Source organism: Musca vetustissima, unplaced genomic scaffold (genome assembly GCF_032173495.1).
Source record: "Musca vetustissima isolate MV318-11 ecotype Yass unplaced genomic scaffold, APGP_CSIRO_Mvet_v1 utg896, whole genome shotgun sequence".
Classification (NCBI taxonomy): Eukaryota; Metazoa; Arthropoda; class Insecta; order Diptera; family Muscidae; genus Musca; species Musca vetustissima.
In genome coordinates, this window is record NW_026887934.1 from 583,728 (window position 1) to 599,737 (window position 16,010).

At 35.0% G+C, this 16,010-nt stretch overlaps 1 protein-coding gene across 1 annotated transcript in view; it reads right to left on the reverse strand.

The window, feature by feature from the left end:
* LOC133335782 (regulator of nonsense transcripts 1 homolog) overlaps positions 1-16,010 on the reverse strand; it is a 240,094-nt gene that overhangs the window by 192,140 nt on the left and 31,944 nt on the right. The gene's annotated exons all lie outside the window — the stretch shown is intronic.

Genomic DNA, 16,010 nt, shown 5'->3' on the forward strand with positions numbered 1-16,010 from the left:
CTCAAAAACGCGCAATTTCAATAGGGTTCGTTGGGCCAAATAAGTGACATGTGCAAAATTTCATCGAAATCGGATCAAAAAAATGTATTTGTTCACAAAAATACATAGACGGACGGACAGACGGACATGCATAAATCGACTCAGAAAGTGATTCTATGCATTTTCTCAAAAGGAACCATGTTTCTATCTCGTTTCCTTTTGCTTGTTACAAACATATGCACAAAGGCATAATTCCCTGTACCACAGTATGGTGATGGGTATAAAAAAGACGTTATATTCTGCTGAGATGAATGAGTGAGGTGTCCACCTCAAAATACCTAAAATCGATCGGAACTTTTACGTAGGAATCTAAAATATCAAATTAATGCTGATTCGGATGATAACATGTCATAAATCCCAAAAACACCTAATAATGAGGGGTATCTTTATGTGGGGCCTATCCTGAAGGTTATGTTAACGTTGATAATACGAAATTACAACCATTTTTTTTATTAAAAGACGTGTTCAAATTCCTCAAAATGTCGGAAATACCACAAAAACACTATGCTACAAATCGAATATCTTATTGGAATAACCCTTAAGGCGGTGAAAGTGACGATCATATAAAGTACCCCGAAAGACAAATTCGTCACAGACAAGTTTTTGAGTTATGGCAAAATATTTGTTTTTCAACAATTTGATTTGAACTAATGTTACAATATAATTTCTTTCACAATTTAAAAGTTACAAATTCCTCACACAATTTATTCCAAAGCCTATTGTTATCAACATGGCAACAATGCTGATGATCATGGCAACAACATGGTTTCCCATTCTCTCTTCCTCCTCTGAAAATTATTACAAAAAGAAAGAAAGCCATGTAACCATGGCATGCTGATGCACAAAATGACAAATCCGACAATAAGCCGAATGGGAAATGTTTAACGTTAAGCGACATTCATTGGTGGGTGCGTAAATCCTTCCTTTGCATGTTTTCATCTGTCAGACTGACTGTCTGGCTGGCTGTGTATTTTGGCCCAAAATATATAAGTGTACACGTTTGTGCATTTGACTGTGTGTGTGTTAGGCCGTTCGTTCTACCGAAAACATAACCAACAACAGCAACAAAAACTAGAGGGAAGTGAACATAAAACACAAAACGTTTTTGTTTTAGCAAAAATTCTAAATGAATCACAATCGCACTTCTTCAGCAAGTTTTTGCTGGCAGGAAGACAATCACACCAGAGATACCAGACTAACAACAATTGTTGTTCCACCATTGTTTGACAGTTTGCAATGAATTCTAATTAGCATTGTTGTCGTGGTAGCTGGCAGCAGTAATGCCATCCGAACGAACCAACCATCCAGCCAGCCAGCAGCCTTCCAACAGGAGAAGAATATGAATGCAACAAAACATTTTGTTTCCCGTTACTGTTGTAAAAAATCCTGTAACTGGAAGTTGTTTGACAATCATTTGTTGCCGTTGTTGTTGTACTAAAATCAAAATGGGCTACTGATCTGAAAATGTTTTGTAATGTTTAAACAATGCGTAATTTTGGTGGGATTTTTTATACGAGATGAAGAGAGAAGGTGTTGCTGAAAATGCTACACAACAAATGTGCAACAGTGCGTGCATAATTTTATGACTGACTGACTGAGTTCATATTATTTGATTTCATTTGACAGTAGAATTTAAATTTTTGTTTGAATTGAAATTTGAGGTAATATTTAAATTTTGGTTTGGTTTGGTTTATTAAAACAACATTTAAAAAAAGTTTTGAAGACTTAATTAATTTTGTATGAAGTCACGAAAGACCCTGGGCTGATGGGGTTGAAATAACCCCAGCCTTCACTTTGGGGTTTTTGGGTTTGTTTCTAAAATAGTATTAATACAGCAATAACGTGGCTTGACGAGTCTCCGGACACTAAACTAAATCTCGGAAACAATAGAAACAAGTTAAAATGCCAGTAACATCGGGCAGACGGAATATTTTTTAACCAGACTCTCGAGAATACATTTAAAAAAAAATTCTTAATATTCTCCGAAAATGAATTACAGATACTTCGTTTAGAAAATTCTGCTTAATATTAGGTTGGGAAAAAAGAAATCCATTATTTTTCGGCAGATGACTGTACTGATAGATTTCTCGTAAAGTATCGATCAAACAATTTCAGATTTATGCTCTTTGGAAGGGTGGCATTAAGCAATAAAATAAGATATTTTGCTGTTTTTTGTTTGGTACATTCAGTTGTGAGTTACAGGGTGTTTAAAATGGAAGTGAACAAAGAGAAAATTTGGTACAAGCAAGCCAAGCGGCTAAAATTGTAAATGGTGTTTATGATTCCGATACTGTAACATCCAATTGGTTTCAATTTTGGTTTTGTAGATTCCGTTCAAGAAATTTTGATGTTAAAGGTGCACCTCGCACATGTAGGCCGATCGTCGAAAATGTCGATGCAATCGGAGAAATGATCGAAGCTGACCGGCATGTTAGCAGTCGTAACATCGCATAGAAGCTAAAAATCGACCATAAAACTGTTTTAAACCATTTACAATTGGCCAGAATTGCCCAACAGGAGATGTGTCGTTTTCCACCGGGACAACGCTAGGCCACACACATCTATAGTGACTCGCCAGAAACTTCGGGAGTTTGGTTAAGAAGTTTAATGCATGCGCCATACAGTCCGGACTTGGCACCAAACGATTTTGATCAAAATGTGAAAATCGACTACTAGAGTTTTTTTTTTGCAAATAAAGAGCAGGACTTCTATGAGAGAGGCATTATGAAGTTACCTTTAAAATGGCAACAAATCATACGACAAAATGGTGCATATGTGACCCAAATCGGACATTCCGAAGCATGTTAAATAAAGTCCTATAGTTCATATAAAAACAATGGAGCTATTTTTCCCCAACCTAATAATAATAAATATGTACATTATCCAACTATATACACATTCACTCATTTAATATCTGTCTGTAATCCATTCGATTTATATTCCCTGATATTTCATCAAATGCTTTACCCTTATCAATGACATACTTGTACACATTTAAATTGATTGTTATTTAAATTTCAATTATGTTTATTTTTATTACAAAGCTTTTCATCGGAAAATCCATGGAAAATAGCACCACCATTCAATTTGTTAGCAATTTCATGAAAAAATAACATCAATACTAAGAAAACACTTTCACAATTAAATGAACGAACACAAATCTATTTATTTTGTATATTTTCTTTTAATTTCTCGTTTTTGTATTTCGTTTGGTGTTATTTGGCAATGGAATCTAGGGAGCCATTTCGCTGTGGTTGTTGGTGTTGCTGTAGTTTTTTTTTGTACTTCCTTTTTCTGTACATTGACGGAACTATTACCGCAAGAATTCGCTTTTGCCTTATTCTGTTGGCTTATTTTATTTTTTTTTGGGTGGTGGTATCCGGAAGTACTTGTCATACCACAAAATGAGAAAAAAGGGGATAACAAGTCGTTCGCAGTTCTTACCACCTCTCACAAGTGAAACATTAAGACACAAACACAAACAACAATGCTGCTGCTGATGATGACAGAAAGAAACGCCACACTTTAAAATGTCTTCGAATGTCAGCGGCAAGTATTAACGCTTTGCAACAATTGTTCAACACAACAACACACACGCACACACACAGATATTAAAGACCACTGAAAAACAACAACAACAAGAGCAGCAACATTTAACAACCACAAGCCACAGAAAATTAATATTAAAGCCAACAAAAATAAACAATGGTGTAAAAAACGAAGCATTTTCAAAATAAAATACTAAATAAACAATAGAAAGAACGAAAACAGAAAAACGCGGCCATTAAAAGCGGAAGTGATACATTTTCGTATTTTCCGACTTTTTTTCAGTTAGTAAGCGTGTTTGTGTGTGTATGTGTCTTGACTGTTCATTCCTGTTCTAATTCTTATTGTAAGTCTTTTTGCTGTTATGGTAGTGAAAGTGTTTTAAAACTAGAGTTGCCAGATGGGTTTAAAAGACAATTATTTATATAAATACAGTCGGAATCGTTTATAACGACATATCGGTTATAACGACTGCATCTAAAGTCCCGAGAAAAGATCTGCCCTTTCTTGTATACCGTTTATAACGACATATCACCAATAGCGACAATTTTCGCCGGTCCTTTCTCCGTCGTTATAAGCGAAGGGGTGTACTAAAGATAATTCGAACTAAAACTTCCTAAATTTGTTATCCTCAACATATAATTTTGGCAATAGTTTTTTTATGAAACACCCTACCATAGGATGTATAACCAAAAAAAGTGTTTGCATCAAATCAGATCATTTAGAGTGAGTCCGCCTATCACCTCGAAATATTCACCCTAGACATCATCAGTCCGTCTTTTGAAATCACAATAGAGATCGCAACATTTAACATTGCAAATGGGATATATCACAGCCTATGGTTTGTGGAGGTCTTCGGATTTACACACAGGCTTTATTAAATTCGCTTCAAATTAAACTTAAAGTTTATAAAATATTGACCGTTTTTGGGGAGGTACCAAAAGAAGTGGGCCAATGGGGTCATATTCGTGCTTGTTCTAGGCTTTATAAAAATAATATGTTGTGCAAAGCTAGTTTCAAATCGGACATTCCTTTCGCCTGATATTTGATTTATAAATATTGCAAATTTTGACCAATTGTGGAGGAGTTATCAGTAGGCTAGGTAACGCCTGATATTGGATTTATAAATATCGAAAATTGTCACCATTTGTGGGGAAAGAACCAGGAGGGGTGGACCAATGGATCCCATGTTCAGACATTATCTAGATGTGGTAATGATAATAGGTTGTGCTCAATTTGGTTTAAATTGTACTTTCCATGCGCCTAATATTGGATGCATAAATATTGAAAAAGTTGACCATTTGTGGGAGAGGTACCAATTGGTCGGACATGATCTAGGTTTGGTAACAATACTAGGTTGTGCAAAGTTTGGTTCAAATCGGATAGTCGGTTCGCTTGATAATAAAAAATTAATTTGTTTGCACAATTTTAAGCATCGGTTTGAACCTTTCAATTTTCGATTACAATGGAGCCACTCCTTAAAATTTGTGAGATAAACTCTTTATCATCCGAGACGAAAGTATAAAAGGGTATGTGTAAATAATCAAATTAGGGATACCTTTATATATATACCAGAAAAAGTGGTCTATAAAGCTACCAGAAAAAGTGAGACCTTAAAATTTGTGATAAACTCTTTATCATCCGAGACGAAAGTATAAATTTGTGCATGGATACCTTTATATATATTAGAAAAAGTGAACCTGTGTCCATCGAACTCCCTGTGCCAAATTACAGTCAATTTAATTCTAAAATGTGGATAAGAGATAAAAATTACCTTCATTGGGAGGTACGGTTATATGGGGGCTATATGAAAACATGGACCCAGAGACCAGTACTAGTTTTGATATAAAAATATGTGAGCCACATTTTGGCAGCTTACGTATAGTGGTTCGGCAGTAAAATAGTTTTTACCCAATCTTTGGATAAATACTCGGGTATTTACTCAAGTATTTACCCACGTGTTAAAAGTTTTATTATGCTATCCATTTTGAGTCTATTTGATAACAGAAACCCGAAAATAGGATGTACGAAATTGCATTGGCGCTTCAATATCGTAAATACCCACAAATGGAAATTTACCCACTGCCCATCTCTATCCATGCCCATTCGTTGGCTCCCACACTTCTTTTCAGTCAGTGCTGTATTGGCAAACGATTTCTAGCCAACACAAATAATGTGCCATCGAATGAAGTCTGGAATTCTATATCAAAATCAAGGGATGCACCTCAAACTCCAGACACATTTTGGGGATCAAAAATGGTGGTACCAAAGCTCACTTTCTAAAGACTATACAAAATCGTTGATCTATCGTGGACCAAATCGAGATATGCAATGGCAACACTTTTAAGAGTTCATTTTTTCTCCATTTAATTTTAACTGTATCAATGACAAATCATCGAATTGTTCTCTAAAAAAACAATGCTACCCCCATTTAAGATCCCTACAACCTACATATGTACAGAGATATTTACATATCACGATTCCTTAGGCTGCTGATAATATCACATAACAAATGTAAATATTGTTGTTATGGATCGTCAATAATTTCCCAGCGTTAGATTTCAACGAAGCGTTTTATTTCATTAAATGATGATATTTAATTGGAAGAAGAACAAGAAAAAGTACACATACAGACATTTATACAAACACGTCGTATACTATGTACATTAGTTTATTTATTTATGTGGGTGTGTGAGTGTTTTTTTTTTTGGTAAACAGTTGTCTGATGCTTGTCATTCCTGGACGTACACGCAATGAAAATTGTCTCTCCTTCCGTGACGCTGTGCACACACAGGATTGGAACGTTACTCTGAGGTTGAAGTACTTCAGTCGCATTACATGTGTGACAATTACATTAACTTGAACATCTGACACACATATGTGAGGAAATATACATATAAACATAGGAGCATATAGGTAAATAATAGGGATGACAATGACATTTATATGGGGGGTTTTTATCGAATACTGGCGCGAGAACTATTTTATCAAACAATCAAAATCGAAATTATTAAAAAGTTCCACTCCGATATTCGGTACTTTGGGATGTTGGACATGTTTTCCCCTAAATTGGCAGTATTTTGATATTTTGGGTTCTCATTGGGTACAACATCTTTCTATCAAAAATGTTAAATTAGAGTGGTATTTTGGCTACCTTTGGTAGAATTATAATTCCATTTTTTTTTTGAAATTTCCCCTACCAAAATGCATTGAAATCATCTTACGCAATAATAGTTATATTTCTAGATATGCACATAATTCTTCAAAATGTGCATCCCATTCACATCAGAAGATGTTACATTTATGAACCGAACGCATTATATTATACATATTGACAAAAATGGCACACCTACATACAAACGACTTTTTCGTATTCTTGCAAGATTTTCATTGATTTTTCATAATTGCTTTGCAATCCACAGAGGTTTCGTTTTGATTTTGAAACGTTCACTCAATTTTTCTCTGCCAACATCGACATACACTAAGTTGTGAGTAAGTAGGTGGTTTTGTGTGATTATTTCAAGATTATTTTAAGATACATACATAATACACACATGTATGATGATGGCACACACACACACACTCACCTTACCGTCTGAGTACTTAAGTTTATAATTTATACATTTAATTACGAAATGTCAATTGAATGCAGGATGGATGGATGGATGCCTTTCAATGTAATTGAAAACTTTTTCGGCTGCATGTTTTAGTCAGAAAAATTCTTAGAATTAAGTTGATGTGATTGAACGTAAACAATATTCCAGGTATCTCTTCTGTCTCCTGTTTCTGCATGTGGAGAATATGCTCAACAATAGGAAGGGCTTCGATGTGTAGTTTGCACATGCCAAGAACATTTCTGGAAAATTGAATATTCTTCTAAGTATTCATTTTTGTTTCGGAGAATTGTTTATTTTATTTTAAATTATTTAACAATGTTAAAATGTTTCTACTTTCTTTGGTTGCCGTTATACAAAATATTAAATTAAGTAACACCAATAATGAAGGAAATAGTTTGTGGTAAATTAAATTAGGTGAATTAAGCCTATAGCAATTTATTTTGAAATATGTGTTTATGCTCTAAAAAATGATAATGTAGACAATTATGTTAGAAAACTGGGTAGGAACTTATCGAAAATTTAACGAAACATTTGTATCGATATTCGATGAAAAAAATTTGGTTAAAAATGTATTAATGCCGAAAAAGGTGTGGGACTTTTATGTGGGGGCTATGTCAAAACTTTGACCTATATAGCCAAAAATGCGTATTGATGGTTATGGTGAATATGGATGAAGTATTAGTACATTTTTTTCAACATGACGATGGTAACAGACTATCGACCTCGACAGACCTCAAATATATAATTCGGGAGGCTAAGATATCATTTGGGCTAAATCTATGGATTTGGAAATGATCGATTAATATTTAGGGGATGAAATGGACCAAAAACTTTATTTTTGTCGGTTTTTCTGGTCGCTCCAGAGGCCGCAATTATGGCCCAAACACCCCGAATTTTTGCATGGAGAAGGGGATCGGAATAAAGAATAAGCATGTCTGTTTTGATAAAGATCGGTCAATATTTAGCGGGTCAAATGGACCCTGACTTTTGTGTGAAAAATTACAAAATCTTTATTCTGGAGCATATATACTTGCTCCTGAAGGACATATACCCGAGAAGTTGATAGTAGATCCAAGAGGAGTTGTTGACCTTCAAATTTATACCAATTATATGGCTGTATGTACTCTGATGTGGGAGTTATCCGTAATTAGGTAAAGGTGACTATGTGCCTAGTATTACTATTACTCCATTAGAGGACGGAAATGTCGCGCTGATCGCTTTGAAATTGTACATGAAGTTCCGATTATGGTCAAGGACGACGTCTATAGTTTTCGGTGAAGTTGAGATTTCATTCAGGGGATGCAATGAACAGAAAACTTTTATTTTGTCAGATTTTGTAATCGTTCTAGAGACAATTATTATAGCAGAATATCACATATTTTACTAGGTGAAGGGGATCTGACTAAATACTTAGAGCGGCTGTTTAGATGATGATCGGTCAATATTCAGAGGGTCAAATTAACAAAAACTTAAAGTGACCAATTTTTTATTTTATGGCGTAAAATTTTTGGAAAATATGCCATTACATTTTGGAAAATATGCCAGTGTTAGAAAGTGAAGTTGTTGATCTATAATCGGCAAAAAAGGGTGCAAATATCACGAAATATTGCCCAGGCTCAGAATATAGAACCACAGAAAGTTTGCTTTTCGTGGTAGTTGTGTAGGGTATCATATGGTCGGCCCCGTCCGACTATACTGCTCCGCTCACTGGTTTTAATTAGTTTGTATCAAATGCGGCATTCCATTCGCTTGATATTGGATTTAAAAATGTTTGGAATGGCCCCCATCTTCGGACTTTCCATTTGCTTAATATTAAATTTATAAACATTGAAATTTTATGGTCCCATATTGGGACTTGATCTATGATTGGTAAAAATAGTAGGAAAACAAAACACTCTCGGAATGTCCTATTTGGGCCAAATATTCGCCGTTGTGTTGTATGATTTGTTGCCATTTTAAAGGTAACTTCATAATACCTCTCTCATAGAAGTCCTGCTCTCTATTTGCAAAAAACTCTAGTAGTCGATTTTCACAATCCTCCCTAGAAAATATGATAATTGTTTGTGCCATCCGGACTGTATGGCGGATGCATTAAAACTTCTCAACCAAGTTTCTGTGTGGCCTAGCGTTGTCCTATTGCAACACGACACATCTCCTGTTGTCCAATTCTAGCCATTTCTGGTCATTTGTAAATGGTTTAAAACAGTTTTATGGTCGATTTTTAGCTCCTGGGCGATTTTCCGACTGCTAACATGCCGGTCAACTACGATCATTTCTCCGTCTTCTTCGACGACCGGCCTACCTGTGCAAAGTGCATCTTTAACACGATTCACATTTTTAGTCGTTTGCCTTGAATTTTCGCCTTTGTCAAAGAAAAACTATAACTATACCCAATTTTCTCTCTCTCATTTCTCTCACTCTCATTTTTAACACCCTGTAAATCACAGCTGAAAAAAACAGCAAATTATTTTTTTACTTCGAAATGTCACCCTTCCAACGAGCATAAATCTGAAATTGTTTGATCGATACTTTACGAAAAATCTATCAATACAGCCATCGCCGTAAAAATAATGGATTTCTTTTTCCCAAACCTAATATATTGATTGCCCCGATCAGTGTTTCCAATTGATCTGTTCTTATTCACTATTGAATACCTTACATACCTCATACACATCATAATCAACGAAACCATTCCTTTCTGTGTGTGTGTGTGCTCACAATTGTATAGTAGTTATCACAACAATTATGTGTAAGGACACTGTAAGCACACAGGAAGTGTGCGGTTGCTATGAGTCCTTGTTACTGGCTATTGTGTTGGCGAAACGGATAAAAGTTTTGTCTATTATAATTGTGACAAAAGATGACATCATACAATTCACATAATGCTGACACATAATTATCTAAATTTACCTCTTCTTCATGGCATGGCGTCGGCGACTTGTCTTGCATTTTCCACAAAGCCGTCAGAGAGCATGGGAATAATGGGAATACAAATAGAAAAATAATATAAATTTTATATAAAAAAATATATAAAAAATAGAAATTTTAATTTGTTTAGGAAAAAATCCAGTATAATTTGGAAAGATATAAATAAACCTTTCCTTTCGTAAAATTGTATAAAGATTATGCTACGAACTACTTAACTTTTACGCACACATAACTTTCTTCTTAACATTCTAACGAAGTTAGATTCCTGGAACTGAAACATGTAAGATAATTTAATACTTTTTGTTCCAAGTATGTACTGAGTTATAGTCTGGTGTTAGTTAACCAAATTTGGGGTTGTCCTCAACCCACACGACAATACACTCAAATTGTGGTCACTATCACACCATTTGATACTAGTTTTGCAATATTTGCGACACACTGTAAATGATTATGATGTGTGACACATGAAATGTGTTTGCAAGTGAGAGTTTCTTGTTTGTTGGAATGTAATTTTGTCCTTAGATTGTATTTTCATTTGATTCGCCTACATTCGATTGAACGTTATATTAGGTGTGTCTGTCCATGTGTCAATATGAATTTCAAAAGTTCAGATTCAGTCAAATAAAATTTCCTCTATCTTAGAATTCAAGATGTTCAATAAGGGAACTTCATCGGAATTTTATATTTTCTAGGTAGCGTATTTTCCTGAGTAGCCTTTTTTACTTTAAGGAAAACTCCATTCCCTATTTTCAATGGCCTGGTAAATGAAAAATCTAATGTTGTTTTTGTGACCAAAGAAAAGTTCTTATTTTTGGAACATCGAAATTCGAAAATTTTAACGACATTAGAAATAATACATGTGTGGCTCTCGTATGAAATAGGATTATTGGCTTTACACAAAACTTAACAAAAATGCAGACCTATTGTAAAATCGCCTATTTTTGACAAAAAACTATGATAAAAAATAAGGAAGATCTTCGCCGATTGGATTTATACGATAGCTATATACTCACAGAGAAACGTGTCAAAATTTGAAAGCGATTGAGTCCCCTAAGTTGGCAAATATACCACATATTCTGATTCAATGTAGGTTTGAAAAAATATTAGTTTGAGGAAAAATAAATCCATTATTTTTATATGAACTGCAGGACTTTATTTAACATGCTTCGGATTGTCCGATTTCCAAATATGCAGCGTTTTGTTGTATGATTTGTTGCCATTTTAAAGGTAACTTCATAATGTCTCTCTATTTGCAAAAACTCTAGTAGTCGATTTTCACAATCCTCCGTAGATACCAATTTTTTTATCATTAAAGAAATTTTGCAGTTCAAGAAAATTATGATAGTCGCTTGGTGCCACATCCGGACTGTATGGCGGATGCATTAAATCTTCTCAACCAATCTCCCGAAGTTTCTGTGGCCTTAAGTTGTCCTGGTGGGTTAATTCTGGCCGTTTCTGGTCAATTGCTATATTCAAACGGTCCAGTTGTTGACAGTAGAGATCAGAATTTAGCGTTTGGCCAGATGGAAGCAACTCATAATAAATAATCCCTTCCAGTCCCTGGCACAAAACATCGAGAATTTTTGAGTCCAGCTTTGTGTAAATGGTTTAAAACAGTTTTATGGTCGATGTTTAGCTCCTGGGCGATATTACGACAGCTAACATGCCGGTCAACTTCGATAATTTCTCCGATTTTATCGGCATTTTCGAAGACCGGTCTAAAGGATTTCTTTTTCCCCAACCTAATATAACGACGTGGAATCGATCAAATCAGATACTGAATTCGCTTCGTATAAAATTTACTACCCTTTGTGGTGGAGAAACTAGAAGCTGTGGATCGATAGATTCCATCTTCGGAATGAACGTATTAAAAATATTAATATGTGCAAAGAACTACGAACCAAACTCAATCCAATCTTTGCATTTTTTCAAGTATCACACATTTTCAAAATGTTGAAGCTATATGACATAGATACCACAAGAGGTGGTCCGATAAAATTCACATTCGGACATTATATAGCATGGAACTTGGAAAGGATAATTTCTGATTTAAAAACGATCTTAATCGGAGACATTTACGATATGATAAGGTTCGGAGATACATGTTGATTCCCACAGCAGCCAAGGTAATAATATTTCGTTAAACTTCCAAAAACTGCTTTTAATATAGGCCCGAGATATTCAGTCGGCTTTCTTGTAAAGGGTACAAATCGTTCAGTTGAGCGGAACTTAAAATACCAGTTTATTATATCCTCCTTCTGTTTGTGGTTAACTATGTGTGTGTGTGTTTTGTGTAAACGATGTTTTCTGGCATGTTGTTGCTGCTGTCGTCAACGTAGTTATTGTTGCTTTTACCTTTATTGTTGTTATTGCTGATATTTTTCCTGTTATGACAGCTCCACCTTTTCTAGGCACCTTAACGTAATTTTCTTTTATTCTTCTAAATGTTTGCGAATTTCCGTATACTTTTCGTTGTCATTGTTTCGCGTAAAGTACACAGGGTTTTAATGAACGTTAAACATACTCACACATACACAGATACTTATGTGTGCAACACATATAGAATGTGTATGTAGGTGGGCGTTTGTTAACGTTTGCAAAGGTGTTGGGTGAGTGTGTGCGACTACATATGAGTAGTCGTAAGCCTGCAGATTTGTGGGAGACCAACTTAGAAGCGAGCCGGGTAAATGACAGACGGCATGACAAACTTTGTGACAGACAAAATGTCTGTCATTTGTTTGGGTCGTTTTATGTTCATTGCTGAAGGCTGTTAGTACTAAAACTGAGTTTATATATCAACATTTCTGTTACTTTATATTTTATTTTTTTGTGTCGTTGTTTTGTTTCTGCGTTTCCTTCCCCTTCTATATATTTCTTTTGTTAAAAATCATTTCCTACTTGTGTAACTTTGTTCCTTAGTGTTTACCCCTCGAAAACTAAATGTTACAGTGTCTTTGGCGGGATATTTGAAAAAAAAAAATTAAATATTGAATATGGTTCGACGAATCAGTCGATTTATAAATCGGCCTAAATCGGATTTTTTAGTTAGAATGATGCACTAAAGACATTGCTAACGAATACGAAATGTTGGACATACTGAATACATTTGAGTCAAATTAGCAGATTTTGGTATTTGGAAGACACTTGGTTATGCATATTGTATCGAATAAATGCTTTTTGTTTCAGGCAGGAAGTTTTGTGACCCTCAGTATGCAGTTCATAACTACGAAAATATATCTTGAAAAATATTTCTAATTCCAGTGTGCCAACTAACCTACACATGAATTACGGCCGCCTAAAAGTGATGAACTTCGTCTGCTGGGGGACTATGAACAGGTGAGAGCTGCGAAGCAAAAGGAATGACAATGAATCTGTTTGTAATTTTTATTAATTTATTTTCTTTTTTGCTTCTTCTTTCATTTACTGAGTGTTTGTTACATTTGTTGTTCCTGCAGTTTTATTACAACAAGAGTAACCGTTGTAAAAAAAGTTATAACCGAAAAAAAAACACAAATGGAACATTTATGTCTTGTCTCTTGTGACATTTTTCATACTGGCATTTATTTTATTTTTTGTTGGGGTAGATTTCGTGAAAATGTCCTTAAACATGTGAATATATGTGCAAACATACCTACATATGTACCATACATGTATCCAAAATGTTTGCAATGAAATGAAGGGGAAATAAAACATACCCAGCTAGGTGTAACAGAGTGATGACTTTATATCCATGTACCTTGTGCGATTTGCAGTGTTGAGTAGAGTAGAGAGAATATCGCCGGATAAGTGTGTTGTTATTTTATGCATAAATGTCTGTTTTATTTCTATTTTATTATTATTACATTCTTACATTCGGAAAAATTTCATTCCGGCTTTTTCTTGCTCGTATTTGTTTTTATTTAGCCATTTTAGCTGTTGCTTTTGTGTGGTGGTAAGTTTTTTTGTTTGTTTTTGTTATGGTCCTTTTTACCATTGTCATGGTTGTATTCGTGTTAGCTGTCCGTCAGGGTTCCTTCACATCTTTGACATGTGATTCTCTGTCGGTGTGTGTGTTTTTCATTACATTATAATAACATTTATAGGACAATTCACTTCATTCAAGTGAAGAGAATGAGTTAATTACTCATTTTTTTGTGTTGCTGCCTCTCCCATTTTTATAAATTTTGATGGCTACGTTACCCGGCCTTTTGTTGTCTCATTGCTATTCTAGCTGTTGGCCATTATGATTTAATAAACCAGTTGGTGGTCAACAACTTTGTCCGTGGACTATTCCACACAACAACAACAATGTGTGATCATCCTCCTGATAGGAGGATGAAATAGAGTTATGGTTATTGTTTCTTTGCCATTTAACATGATGAATATGAAATAAGATGTTTGTTTTTGTATTAATTGTAGTCGGTTGTTGTTGTTGTTTTGTGTATTAGAGTGCGTCAACAAAAAGTAAAATTTTGAATTTTTAAATATAAAATTCGAGCTAGTTGATATATCCTGCCAAGGGTTTTGAGTATATAAAACATGGGGCGGACCTTTATCTGACTGATATATTAACATTGGCCGCATTGGATAATGATTAAAGCTGCTGAGTATGTAGAACGTCAGAGAGACGAATGGAAAGTAATATTTGTGGATGGTGGAGAGCTTTTGACACCCCTATGATTTTGGTTCCCCGTAGTTCGTCGAACGTTATTAATGTTATAGAAGTTAATAAAATAAAGGTGTCTTGCACAGCAGGATTTTACCCTTCGAGTGATAGATTGAAAGGAATTTCAATTTGTAAGGTCAAACCTGTCATTACTTGTAATATTCATGTAAGGGAATGCTAGGTATTTCTAAATATTTAATTATACAGTGATTTTTAAACTGTATTTCAAATTCAAATGAAAAATGACTAAAGCACCGTTCTTCAAAATATATATAATCGGATGGGATCTTAATATGGGGGGAAAAAGAAATACATTAGGCCGGTCGTCGAAAATGTCGATAAAATCGGAAATATGATCGAAGTAGACCAGCATGTTAGCAGGAGGTTGTTAGTCCAGGAGCTAAAAATCGACTATACACCAAGCTGGATTCAAAAAGAAGCTCGATGTTTGGTGCCACACCAATTACTAGAAAAACATAGGATGGATCGAATTTCCTTTCCATTTCTGCTAAGCTTTGGCCAAATGAATGAGATAGACCCATTTCATGATGACTGAAGATGAGAAATGGATCACATACGATAGCCCTGTGCGAAAACGATCGTGGTCAAATAGCGGTGAAGCACCTCAAATGGTGGCCAAGCCAGGACCAACGGACAAGAAGGTGATTATTTTTTATGAGTTGCTTCCATATGGCCAAACGCTAAATTCTGATATCTACTGTCAAAAACTGGACCGTCTGAAGATAGCAATTGACCAGAATTGGCCAACAGGCCACACACATCTACAGTGACTCGCCAAAAACTTCGGGATCTTGGTTGGATCTTGGTTAATGCATCTGCCACACAGTCCGGATTTGGCACCAAGCGATTATCATATTTTTCTTGCATTGCAAAATTTCGTTAATGATAAAAAATTGGTATCTAGGGAGGATTGTGAAAATCGACTAAAGGATTTCTATGAAAGTTACCTTTAAAAACAAAACGATGCATTTTTGGGCCAAATCGGCCATTCCAAAGCATATTAAATAAAGTCCTATAGTTCATATAAAAATAATGAATTTCTTTTCCACAACCTAATATTAAAAACTAAGTTATATCAAAACATTTACTCTAAAAATGCTGCAACAACCTTAATGCCAAATTACACGCTGTTCTATTGATAAATGCGGATAAACCCTTTAAAATGCCGATAATGGGGTTTTACCTCCAAAACGTGGCCTATATATCCCCTTATA